This window comes from Heptranchias perlo, unplaced genomic scaffold (assembly GCF_035084215.1).
Source record: "Heptranchias perlo isolate sHepPer1 unplaced genomic scaffold, sHepPer1.hap1 HAP1_SCAFFOLD_1691, whole genome shotgun sequence".
In the NCBI taxonomy this organism is placed as follows: domain Eukaryota; kingdom Metazoa; phylum Chordata; class Chondrichthyes; order Hexanchiformes; family Hexanchidae; genus Heptranchias; species Heptranchias perlo.
Window position 1 is genome coordinate 9,794 of NW_027138960.1, and position 12,832 is coordinate 22,625.

Genomic DNA, 12,832 nt, shown 5'->3' on the forward strand with positions numbered 1-12,832 from the left:
CAAAAGCAAAATACTGCGGATGCTGGATTATTTCAAAGTTACTGCACTTTGTTGGTTGTTAAGCACTTTAGCACTTCAGCACTCCTGATGAGATGCTATTTAGATGCAAGTTCCTTTTTCTTTCCTGAGTTATGTAAAATTTGAATGATTTTTGTCCTTGCACCCTGTATTTTTCTATGTTCAATTTTGGCTTTGTTTGCATGACAACAGCTCAGCATCTGTGGACAGTGTTAGCAGTGATCTAAAAGTGTTACTGGCAGATTTTGGTAATGAAAGAGAAAGTCTGTTCAGTATTTGATTCTGCTGCTTCATGGCTGATGCATTGGACTGTTGGGTTTTAGCTAACATGAGTGAGAACATAATGACAGCCATGTGTAGAGATTCATCACTATTCTTTGTTCTTTTTGCTTCAGGCAAACTTGTTTCCTGCAGCCCTTGTCCACTTTGGCTCTGAAGTCAGAATGGGTGAGTAACATAATCCTGCTTATTTTTATTTGCTCAAGTTAGTATTTCAGTGATCTTGTTTTTTTTTAAGTCTTTGCTGTCCCCACACATGACACATAATTTCTTCTGGACTCTGACTACAATTGTTCTTCCACCTGTAACCTTTTCTGGTGTCAGTAAAACAACTATATATAAGATAATGTATTATCCTGTGTTTATCTGTTCTCCCCGTGCTACTGCCCCCCCCCCCCCCCCACCCAGTTTCAACTAATTGATGTTCGGCTCGAATTAACAGAAACGTATGAAATAAGATCCATTGCATTCAAGCAGGTTCACTTCAAGAACAGTTGATTGACCTGCAAAAGTCAATATGAACGTTCAAGCTCGTTAAATGAAATTATAAGTCCACAGCTCTTTTAACATCACTTTGACAGCTTTCTAAGGGATTCTCATCTTTTGCTGCTTTTATACCATGCGGGACCATTGCTAGCACTGCCAGTTGCAATCCAAAGGTAATCTTGGCAGATTCACTGAGGCCGGCTTCCAGGAAGGTCCAGTTTAAAAGATTCGGCTGCCAGCGTTAGCGACTCCAAGCACGTTTACTTTCAGGTTTGCAGCTGGCTGTGCAAGACTGGGAAGCGGAGGTGCTAGCACTGGTGTCACGTATGTAAAAGCAGCTTCTGATACATTGTAAACTTTTGCCTGGGTTGTATTAAATGAGCCCTAAGGTTCGAAAGTACACCTCTGCCTGTATCTTGTAATTATATCCCTTCTACCTGGTGGAGTATAACAAGCCTATAAACCAAAGAGTCTGTTAAAGCCTTATTATGCACTCCCAGACATTTTTATACACATAATTAAGTTAAATTATTCCGTTATGGAGGTTTCTTGTTGTAGATTCATCCTTGGAGTTCCTGTCTTCCAGAACGGCTGTAAAACACTTCCCACCACGTGATGTCATCTTAAAGCAACAACAAAAAAATTATTTGAGCAGTGGCTTATTGTCTGTGAGTAAAGTGACAAAAGTCAAGTATTAGGATCCCCTGAAACACAGGAGAGAGGCAACTCAATAGAAGCTTAAGTACCAGCATAACAATGTTTATATCAAGTAGAAAGTAATTTCAGCTGCTGTCAACCACAGTCAGAGTAAGTTTCAAAAAAATAGCTGCAAACTTCCATTTTCAGCTAGCCTTGCCTGCCACCTGCTTAGATTGAAGTGGCTAATGAATGCAGCATGTTCAGGAATGGGTCTATAATGAACATAATTAGTGATGATCATTCATAATGGCAGATCTCGCGGCGAACTACGTTAATTGGACCTTTTAGCTCACCAATGACATCACCCTATATTTGCACCGCAAATTACTGGAACGTCGCTAGGATAACGATGCAGCCATGTTCATGTCGAGTAAGGGGCCGAATGAACGTCATGCCCAATGGCTTATTTCCTTAGCCAATTAAAGAAAAGGATCGAGAAAGAAACCGAGCGAACAAGGGAGAATGAAATAGGCTGGATTAGAGTCAAATTAGAGACGGAAAGAGAAATAAAGAGAGTGGATTGAGAGAGAGAGAGAGAAGATACAAAGGAAAAGTAAGAAAAAAATTCAAAAAGAAGCAGGCATTGTAACCTAGTTGTGTTCAAGAATTGTTGTATTGGTCCTTGAGAAGTTAGAGTGAATGGCAGGGTAGGTGTGTGAAATATACAAACATTCTTGACCCATGGATGAATCGAACCAGCCATTCCATCCATCACAATCAAACAGTGGAACACCCAGTGGGTACGTCATTGCACTGCTTTCATAGGAACATAGGAATTGCTGGACGGAAGAAGACCAAGGTCCATCTAATTCGCCTTCTACCATCCTGGTAGTCGAGTGATACAACGACAATGGAGTTGTTTACGAATCATAGCAATCAATTAGTCTATAACAGACCCAGAAATGACACGAAGAAAACCCCAGTAGTGGAGAGCTTTGGAAACCTTAGGTCAAAGTCACCTTTTCCCTCCCAAGCATGTTACACTTAACACGTCATGTCTCAAATTACTCATATACTGTATCCCGAAGTGTTATTTTCTGAAAGAAATCCATATAATTTGCATTTGTGTCGAAACAGCTTTGCATCCTGAAAATTATTGCCTTCTGACGCTTAACAGGAGTGTGGATAACGACTTGCACAAAAATATCGCAAGACAGATAAAAAGAATAAGAAACCTCTGGGAACAACTCACTACCCATTAGAGCGAGATTCCACAGCTTTCTTGGTATCTTTATGGGCCTCCAAGTTTGAGCGTCATGTCAGGACCATAAATCACATCAATAACAGGGTCCTCTCTAGCCCTAAATGGCTGCAGTGAGAATAATTCGTATTAACGTCAAGGACAAGGGCAGCAGGCACATGGGAACAGCACCATCTACACGTTCCCCTCCAAGTCACACACCATCCCGACTTGGAAATATATCGCCGTTCCTTCATCGTCGCTGGGTCAAAATCCTGGAACTCCCTTCCTAACAGCACTGTGGGAGAACCTTCACCACACGGACTGCAGCGGTTCAAGAAGGCGGCTCACCACCACTTTCTCGAGGGCAATTAGGGATGGGCAATAAATGCTGGCCTCGCCAGCGACGCCCACATCCCATGAATGAATAAAAAATATATATCCAGCAATTTCACGCTCGCCATTAAGATCAATGGGGAGCTTTGGCGAGGCTAACGGCGGAGTGGCGCAAATTGTCCAGCAATTTGGGGAGAATCGGAACTGATGGCGTATCTCTTACTCTGCAAATTGCTGGATTTTTTTGCGAATTAATAATAGCGAGCGTCGTTAGTGCATCATTATAATCCCAGCAATTTTTGGCCCAATGAGTATTATCTCATGGGCTAATAAATTTGCACTGGACCAGGAGTTAATGAAGTCAACTGGCGGAAAAAGGGTGTTTTACTGAGAACTATTCTGTCAGAACTCTGATATGTACAATATTACAATTTCCTAGTTTTTCACGTAGCATAAATGAAAGAATAGAGAAACTAAATGCCAACAAATCTGATGACACAGTTGTGATGTTTCTTGTATTCACCACAAGTAAAAATAATGTAAAAACTAGTGATAAAAATAGGGAAAAATAGTGTAGTTTGTTTCCAGATGTCTACTTTCTTTAGAAAAAAAAGCCCTTTGGACCGGAGTGCCATTATATTTTCAAGGCTATGCCATTTTTTCCCCGTGAGTGCCGACTCAACCCATCTGCCACATTATACAAAAAAAAAGTTTTATTTTTTCCGCTACCCCAGTGGCCCAAAGTGTGCCAGACAAAGCAGAAGGCCACATGTTTGCTTCCTGATCTGTGCTGCGTTAGCTGATCTTTGCCAAAAGGCAGTACTTGAGGTGCTACATTTGGCTTTGGCACCCCAGACCAGGAAGTACAAAAGTCAGTCAAGGTTCCCACTGCTGATTGCTCTCCAATAAGTTGTACTGGGAAGTGTGCAAGTGCAGACTTCAGTAGAATGGAATTCCAGTCCTCGGTAATTATAGTGTAATAGTTGGCATGAGTGTGAAGCACTATTTCCCGCTTAAAACTCAGACTTTTTTGGTCAAAAAATCAAGGCTGGAATTTCATTTATCCTTGCCAGCTGAAGAAAGGATCAGGCACAGCTGTGACACAGTTCACTGTTGAACAGACTATTCAAGAACCCAGTGTTGGTAAAGGCCAGGTGGACAAGGTACCAAAAGGCTTACCAGCAAAGGGGAGAAAAGTGGAGGGGGATTGTTACTTGTCTAAGGTGGAGGAGGAGAGAAAACACCATTCCCAGCTGGGAGGGAGCACCTTTGTCTTCCTCCAACTATTTGTTCATGCAACTGTATGAGATATTTGCAGGTGCAGTCCAATCACTTGCTGTGTGAAATGCCAGGCGTCAGCTCTGCATGTTACTACAATAGTTGGCTGATATCAGGGCCTTACAATTTGGGGGATTGCAGGCATAAGCCCAGATCACAATTAAAGCAGCATAAGCCCAGATCATAATTAAAGCAAATGATATGTCACAGCAACTGAATTGTGGGACAATTGAGGAGGAAGATTCAGAATTCATATGGGCAAGTGCTGTTAAATAAATTGAAAACTTTTGCTTGTAACACCAATTCCTTGCAACTCCCCAGAGGAATGAATTGTCAGACTGACTGAGTTTATGAGACAGAAGTGCTGAAATTTGCTGGGCTTAAATTTTATTGGCCAGCCCTCCGTTTTGGAAATGGCTTTGGTGGGAATTGAACACCGTACTTCAAAAGCGCTTTCAGGCTGTGCACAGGCTAAAGATAAGTGGAAATCGAGTGAGAAAATGGTATTTTGCATGGCTGTGGGATTTTTTTTTTAATGTTGCGCTGGTGGGAAAGAAACTGCCCTAAATGTGGTGAATCCTAAAAATGGAAGATGTGTCAGGGGATGGCATGCTGTGACAAATCATTTGCCATTCTGAAGGTGCATTGCTGTACACCTTGTCACCCCTCGGGCATTATTACATTTTTATATTGAACGATGATTTGTAATTTAAACGAACAAAATGGATGCATAAGATGCCTGAGCTCCTGCATGCTGTGCTACAGGATGGTAGGGCACAGGTTTGCATCCTTCATGTACCGAGTTCCCGGTCTCAGCCATCTGCCCACTGGGAGGTGGCAACAGAAGTCTGGGGGCTTCCCCACAGTGGAGAAAATCAGAAGGAGAAACCCCAGCAGCTGTTGTGCAGCACCTTGCCGATGATTTCCGGGGTGGCATTAGCAGAGACCAGAATGGAGATTGTCCACCCCCTTGGCCAGAGATGGTGCGTGAGACAGCGACACCGAAGAAGGAGGAAGAGCAGAAAATAGCTTAAACCAGGGAGTATCACCCTCACAAAAATAGATCGCAGTAATCCAGTGCCTGGTTAAGCTTTTCTCACCTGTATTTTCTCAAAATCCCCAATTGAGTTGCGAACTTGTTCTAATGTTGCCATTCAGTATTTAATGCATAATGTATTGTATAAATTACTGAAATTGTAAAATCTCACACATGCATTCTAATTATCATTTTTATCATCAATTTTATTTATTGAATGAATGTAGTCTCCCTACATTACAACAGTGACTACAATTCAAGAGACAGTCATTTGCTGTGAAGTGCATTTGATTGTCCTGAGGTTGAAAGGTTCTTTCTTTTCTTTATAGACAGTTTCAAGTGAAATGTCACAAATTGGAGAAAGCCGGAAAGCAGGATTAAAAACCTCTGTCTGCATGCAATTCCTGTCTACTTTTTACATTATAAATTCCTATGTTTATGATGGAAACTGTCTGTAAATTAGGTGCGAACCTTGGCGAAGTGACAGTCCCGCCTCTAAGTGAGAAAGTTGTGAATTCAAAGCCAAATCCAGAGACTCGCACAGAGATGCTCAGTTTGGGTTCCGCCAGGACCACTCGGCTCCAGATCTCATTACAGCCTTGGTCCAAACATGGACAAAAGAGCTGAATTCCAGAGGTGAGGTGAGAGTGACTGCCCTTGACATCAAGGCAGCATTTGACCGAGTGTGGCACCAAGGAGCCCTAGTAAAATTGAAGTCAATGGGAATCAGGGGGAAAACTCTCCAGTGGCTGGAGTCATACCTAGCACAAAGGAAGATGGTAGTGGTTGTTGGAGGCCAATCATCTCAGCCCCAGGGCATTGCTGCAGGAGTTCCTCAGGGCAGTGTCCTAGGCCCAACCATCTTCAGCTGCTTCATCAATGACCTTCCCTCCATCATAAGGTCAGAAATGGGGATGTTCGCTGATGACTGCACAGTGTTCAGTTCCATTCGCAACCCCTCAGATAATGAAGCAGTCCGAGCCCGCATGCAGCAAGACCTGGACAACATCCAGGCTTGGGCTCATAAGTGGCAAGTAACATTCGCGCCAGATAAGTGCCAGGCAATGACCATCTCCAACAAGAGAGAGTCTAACCACCTCCCCTTGACATTCAACGGCATTACCATCGCCGAATCCCCCACCATCAACATCCTGGGGGTCACCATTGACCAGAAACTTAACTGGACCAGCCATATAAATACTGTGGCTACGAGAGCAGGTCAGAGGCTGGGTATTCTGCGGCGAGTGACTCACCTCCTGACTCCCCAAAGCCTTTCCACCATCTACAAGGCACAAGTCAGGAGTGTGATGGAATACTCTCCACTTGTCTGGATGAGTGCAGCCCCAACAACACTCAAGAAGCTCGACACCAAGATAAAGCAGCCCACTTGATTGGCACCCCATCCACCACCCTAAACATTCACTCCCTTCACCACCGGTGCACTGTGGCTGCAGTGTGCACCATCCACAGGATGCACTGCAGCAACTCGCCAAGGCTTCTTCGACAGCACCTCCCAAACCCGCGACCTCTACCACCTAGAAGGACAAGAGCAGCAGGCGCATGGGAACAACACGACCTGCACGTTCCCCTCCAAGTCACACACCATCCCGACTTGGAAATATATCGCCGTTCCTTCATTGTCGCTGGGTCAAAATCCTGGAACTCCCTTCCTAACAGCACTGCGGGAGAACCGTCACCACACGGACTGCAGCGGTTCAAGAAGGCGGCTCACCACCACCTTCTCGAGGGCAATTAGGGATGGGCAATAAATGCCGGCCTCGCCAGCGACGACCACATCCCGTGAACAAATAAAAAAAAATCTGAGCTGACACTTCAGTACTGAGGGAGTGCTGCACTGTTGGAGATGCCATGTTTTGGATGAGATGTTAAACCAGGGCTCTGTCTGCGCACTCCATGGTTGTAAAAGATCCCGTGGTATTATTCGAAGAGCAGGAGTTCCCCTGATGTCCTGGGCAATACTTATCCCCCAACCAAAACTACCAAGAACCAATTGTCTGGTCATTATCTCATTGCTGTTTGTGGGACTTTACTGTGTTCAAATTGACTGCTGCATTTCCCTACACTTCAAAATACTAATAAATAAATATATACTAAATATAACTGTTCAATAATAAGTCCATTTACAATGGCTGCATCCATTTCTGATCACAAGCCATTTTGCTAAAATGTTCAGATTGTTTAATGTTTTCTGTTACTTCTTTGTCACTTAGATTGCTACATATGTGAAGAGTTCTTGAAGTCACCGACCTCTATTTCCCAGGCAGACCTCACTGTAGCCAGGTTTGTAGCTTCAGCACAGCCATATTTGGTCTTAGACTTGTATATTAACCCATAGGTAACTGTGGAAATATTTGCAACAGTGTACTTTTTAAAAATAAGATTATAGTGGTTTGCATTGTTCAGTGAATGTTCTGTCATGTTGTATAGTTCACTAATTAGACTTTAGTAATACACTTCATAATATCACAAGGTAAGGTGAGTTAGTTTGCTAACGTGCAGTTCTAGAGAATGGTTGGACTAATGGTTGAGCCAGAGACTAACCATAGTGAGCTCATGATCTAAATGTGCACTTGCATGCATTTTTTTTCTCTCGCACATTCTCTTGCTCTCACACTCTCTCTCTAATGCTTGCACTCACTCTTGCCCCTCATTCTTTTTCCATTGTGCTCACTGGCTCTTTTTCTCACTCACTGGCTCTTTTTGTCGCTCGTTCTCCCCACCCACCCTCGTTCGCCACCACCCCCCCCCCCCCCCCCCCTCGCTCGCTCTTCCTAGTGGAGGAAGCAGTAAATCGCAACTCATACACCAATTATCGCCCATTTACAGAATGCCATGTTGTTGCTGTCTTCTAATTAGAGTAAGGAGCTGTGTGCGTTGTGCAGGAAGATTGTGAAGTGAATAATACATCATTTAAAAGTTGCCATGAAACCTGCACACAGTAGGTGAAGATCCTTATGGGAATAAAAGGTTTAAAGCTTAGTGGACAGTTTCTCTTAGTTACTATATTTTGCTAAATAAAAGGTGTGAAGTATCCTGGTGTGAATATCGATGACATCAAAAAGTGAGGAATTAATCTTTGAGGTAAAATGGATTCGCTGGCAAACACTGAATGATGAAATGCCACGTGTTTCCTTAGTAACAAATTGAGAGGTATGTTACAATATTGGTTACTAGATCTACCAGTGGGGAGTAGAACACCAAATCCTTTGTATTTTATTTTCTTTGCATACTCCAAAAAGTACTTTGTGAAGTATACAATTGGCAGATTGCATCCGCAGTGGGTATACTCAATGAGTCAGCCTCGCCCTAAATATTTCATCGACTGTCAAGTGACATGCCAGAACCTTGCAATCTCATTCCCACTAATTAGGAAATAGTGTTGGAACAATTGAACCAACAGAAATTTAAAATGAATGAATGTATCGTTGCTGCTAACACTATAGGCATAATAACTTCTTAATTATTCAGGTCCACACTAAACTGGTCATTTTGCTGTTAACATTTAAATGTGGTTTTGTTCTTTGTTTTACTAACTGGGCAGCTGCCACACACATTGCCTGGAATTTGTAACCCACACAAGTTGAAGTTGATCATGTGCAATGCTAATGCTTCATTGTTCAAGGTGTTGAATGCATATTTTTACAGGACACGTAGCTGAGTATTTTTATCCTAGTTTAAAGTGTCCAGGTATTCATTTGTTTCAGTGCAAGGCAAAACACAGTCCATGCTTTTCAGCCATTTGATTTTTCTAACAAAAAGTAGTCCTAACCGAAGATGCGTTTATCAACAGTTTGCCTTTTCGCAGTTGCTAACTGATAAAAATGAAAGGGATTAAAAAAAACTACATTTGAAATGACCCCCTTGTATGCTGTATGATTCTCTAACCGCTTGGCCCCAAGAACAACTGTTAGTGACTGTTGTGTCTGCAAACTTTACATACCTTCAACATTTCAAAGACTGGGAGAATTTCTAATGCAGATGATTTCTTTCCAAGGGACTGGCTGATCTAGAAAGCCCCCGCAGAATTGTATATATGCCTAGATAGTATTTGTGTATTGCTCTAATCCAGACAAAGATCTACCTCTTTTTTTTTAAAAACTGATGTTAATTCTTGAACTCAATCTCTTGGGCTATCTAAAGGTGGAAGAGAAACAGAAATTTTATGAGAAGCAGCACAGGGCTCTTGCTCCCATCACAGGCATCATCCTTTTTTAATTATGATGTGGAGATGCCGGTGATGGACTGGGGTTGACAATTGTAAACAATTTTACAACACCAAGTTATAGTCCAACGATTTTATTTGAAATCTACAAGCTTTCGGAGGCTTCCTCCTTCCTCCCTGACATTTACCTGAAGAAGGAGGAAGCCTCCGAAAGCTTGTATTTTTTAAATTAGATCTTGGCCTTGTAACCACTCCCTGTTACTATTATGTAAATTAGGTAAAGATAACTTGTATATCCATTTTTCCTGCCTAACCATAACCTCACAGTCTGCATAAACTTCTCACATTGTGCAGATTATTTTTTTTTGGTGTGGGCTGGGTTGGGGGGGGGTGGGGAGGAGGTTATAACTGCCTCCTCTCCTGTATAGTCAGCTCAAATCAACAAGAAGCTGGCTGTTTTCTTAATGAGAGAAAGGGAAAGAAATGTGTGGATTATACAAAATAATAGGGAATGAATTCCAGACATACAGCATGGGTCGCCATCATTGCTTTGGCGTTATGTATTTTCAGCACATGTGGCTGTGCTATTAATAATGCTGTTCCCAAAATAACTTGAAACTGCATGCACAGCTATAGTTTACCCCACTGTCCATTATTCTAGATTTTTATTACGGTTTACGGTCCCCTTGAGTGGTGTGGCGGGTGCAGAAGGCAGAGTAAGAGAAAGCAGGTTCTTAATTGCAGCCATCCTGTCTATAGGAGACATTGAGTGGAGGTTAAGCAATTTCCCACACACAGAAAAAAATGGAAAGGAGTTACCTTCGTGACTCTTCTAGCAATTGATCTCAGAGGTGCATTGCCAGAGGCCTGGAGCAGGCTATTCACTCAGTTGGGAATGGTGAAAGATGAGGAAAGACCCAAGGAAAAAGGAGAGGAGAGAGATTTGTTTTGCCCCTCAAAAAGAGAAATTATTTCTCCTTGTGTTTCTCTTTTAAATTCTACGCTCACCATTTTAACCAATTTATTGCCAGCGGCCATCAGCTGGGAATTAGGGTTCATAATAGATTATTTCTTCCAGAACTTTGCTGTATGTGCTACTCTGCTTCACAGCAGCAGGCTAATCTGCTGAAACCAGAGACAAGTGAGCTAGATTCTTGTCCCTTCTTTCTCGATAGAGCACTTAAATTGGCAGCTGTGAGTTAACAAAACCCACATTTACAACAAACCAGTTGGAGAATCAGCATCGTCTTAGGGCTAGTGTGTGGAAATCAGCTTCTTGCTGCTTTGTTATTGACACCCTTGGCAATTAAAGGTTTTTCATTGATCCGCCATGGATAACAACTGCATCAAAAACACCTTATAAATACGGGTGCATCAAAGGTTACTTTTGTTTCTTCACAGTACAAGACCACAGTAAGTATGTTGGCGCAAATCACACTGTGAGCAATTCTTAGTCCACTCAACAGGACCTCCTGCTTATATTTTTCAGGAAGTCTTTTAGCAGGGGAGCATCAAATACTGTCAACAGTCAGGTGACATGTGCATGTGGTGTCATGCCAGGTCAGATAGAGAAACCAGGGCAGCTGAAGAAACGGAGGCAAGCAGGAAGCAGTTTGTGATTAGCGTACTGGCTTTTGTCTGTTTGATTTAACCCCTGTAGCTTTGAGACTCTCTGATCAGCTAATTACCTCTGGGTCACAAAATCCCCTTTGTTCCTGGCGGTTGGGTTCTGATAGAACCCTGCATGGGTCTGAAAGGACTCTTAAGCTTGAAAGTGGTGTCCAAGTTGTGAGCATTTTCTAATGAATCGTTCTCCATCCTCTTCAGCTGTATTCCCAGACTTGCAAGCCCTTCAACTAGTTCATTGACTTCTGAAGCAGCACTTCAACCCCCTGCTAAGAGTGGGGAAGAGGATGAGGGGAGGAAAGAGTGTACAACAAATGCAGCAAGTTCCAAGATAGTTCAAACTGACCCAAGTAAAGTTCCCAAATGGCTCAAACTACCAGGTAAGCCGGGCTAGTTTTATTGTAATATTGTAAACTCAAAATCTCTTTTTTTTTAAATAATGCAAAAGCACAGAAAACATTTTAGAATAACTCACTTGCTGTGTGTGTGTCTCTCACTCATGATCTTGCTTTCACTCACACACAGTTATGAACTCTTCCACTCACCCACTCTTACACACACTTCACTTGATCTATTCATCTGTTATCTTCATTTTTTTGATAGTTTTCTTCCCTGCCCTTCTTCCCTACACCTACACACCTTTCACAGTCAGGGGAATGTGCAGGAGACCTGAATCCAGACATTTGCCAATGTTAGTTTATCGCTATCTGCTAGGAGCTATATGAGAATGGCCTTCAGTGACTATGATTTTCCATCCCTGCTTCTGGGAGACTGGCTTCCCAGTACCCACTTGCCTGTGGCCATCTGGTTGAGATCAGGAACTGAATGTGCATGATTCTGGTTCCTACCACTCCCATGGTACCCTGCTTTTTTAAAAAAAACCTAACCTATTGGGAATTGCCCATAAAATTAATTTTCTGCTTGCTTGTTAAATCTGTCTGAAGAATTGATGAATCCGTCAATTCCTCATTGATTACCAGTGTACTTCTACCAATAAACTGTGCTTAGTTTTAAAAGCTTGATTTTGCCATTTCTATTAAAATCAATAAATGGGTACTGTGAACAACTTGTAATTCAGTTGACCATCTCCTCCTCTTTGTAATGCCAAATAACTTCTTTTTTATTCATTCTCAGGATGTGGGCATTGCTGGCATTGATTGCCCATCCCTAGTTGCCCTGAGAAGCTGGTGGTGAGCCGCGTCCTGAACCATTTTATTGTAGTGGTTTGATACAACTGGCTAGGTGACCTCAGAGGGCAGTTAAGAGTCAACCACATTGGTGTGAGACTGGAATCATACATAGGCTAGACCGGCTAAGGAAGGCAGGTTTCCTTCCCTAAAGGATGTTAGTGAATCAGGTTGGGTTTATACGACAATCCGACGGTTCGTGGTCACTTTTCCAGATTTAAAAAAAAATTGAATTCAAATTTTTCAAGCTGCCATGGTGGGATTTGAACTCACGTTCTCTGATTTATTAGTCCAGGCCTCTGGATTACTAGTCCAGTAACATAACTGCTACACTACCATGCTCTACATTAAAGAATTTTATTGGAAACAGCATAGGTACTGCAGGATAACAGTTATTGTTACTCATCACTTCTGATCCATTTGAAATAAAGGCCATGTTTTAAAACAGTGTCAAATAATTTAGGTTGGGGATGGCAGCAGGCGATGGTGAAAGTAACAGTTGAGTTAATCTGAATAATTATAGG

At 42.4% G+C, this 12,832-nt stretch overlaps 1 long non-coding RNA gene across 1 annotated transcript; it reads left to right on the forward strand.

The window, feature by feature from the left end:
* The first annotated feature begins 365 nt into the window (after nucleotides 1–365).
* Nucleotides 366–11,525, forward strand: LOC137309570 (uncharacterized). The gene is made up of 3 exons (XR_010959896.1): nucleotides 366–465; nucleotides 7,544–7,613; nucleotides 11,323–11,525. It is a non-coding gene; the product is annotated as an uncharacterized lncRNA (long non-coding RNA).
* Nucleotides 11,526–12,832: the final 1,307 nt, after the last annotated feature.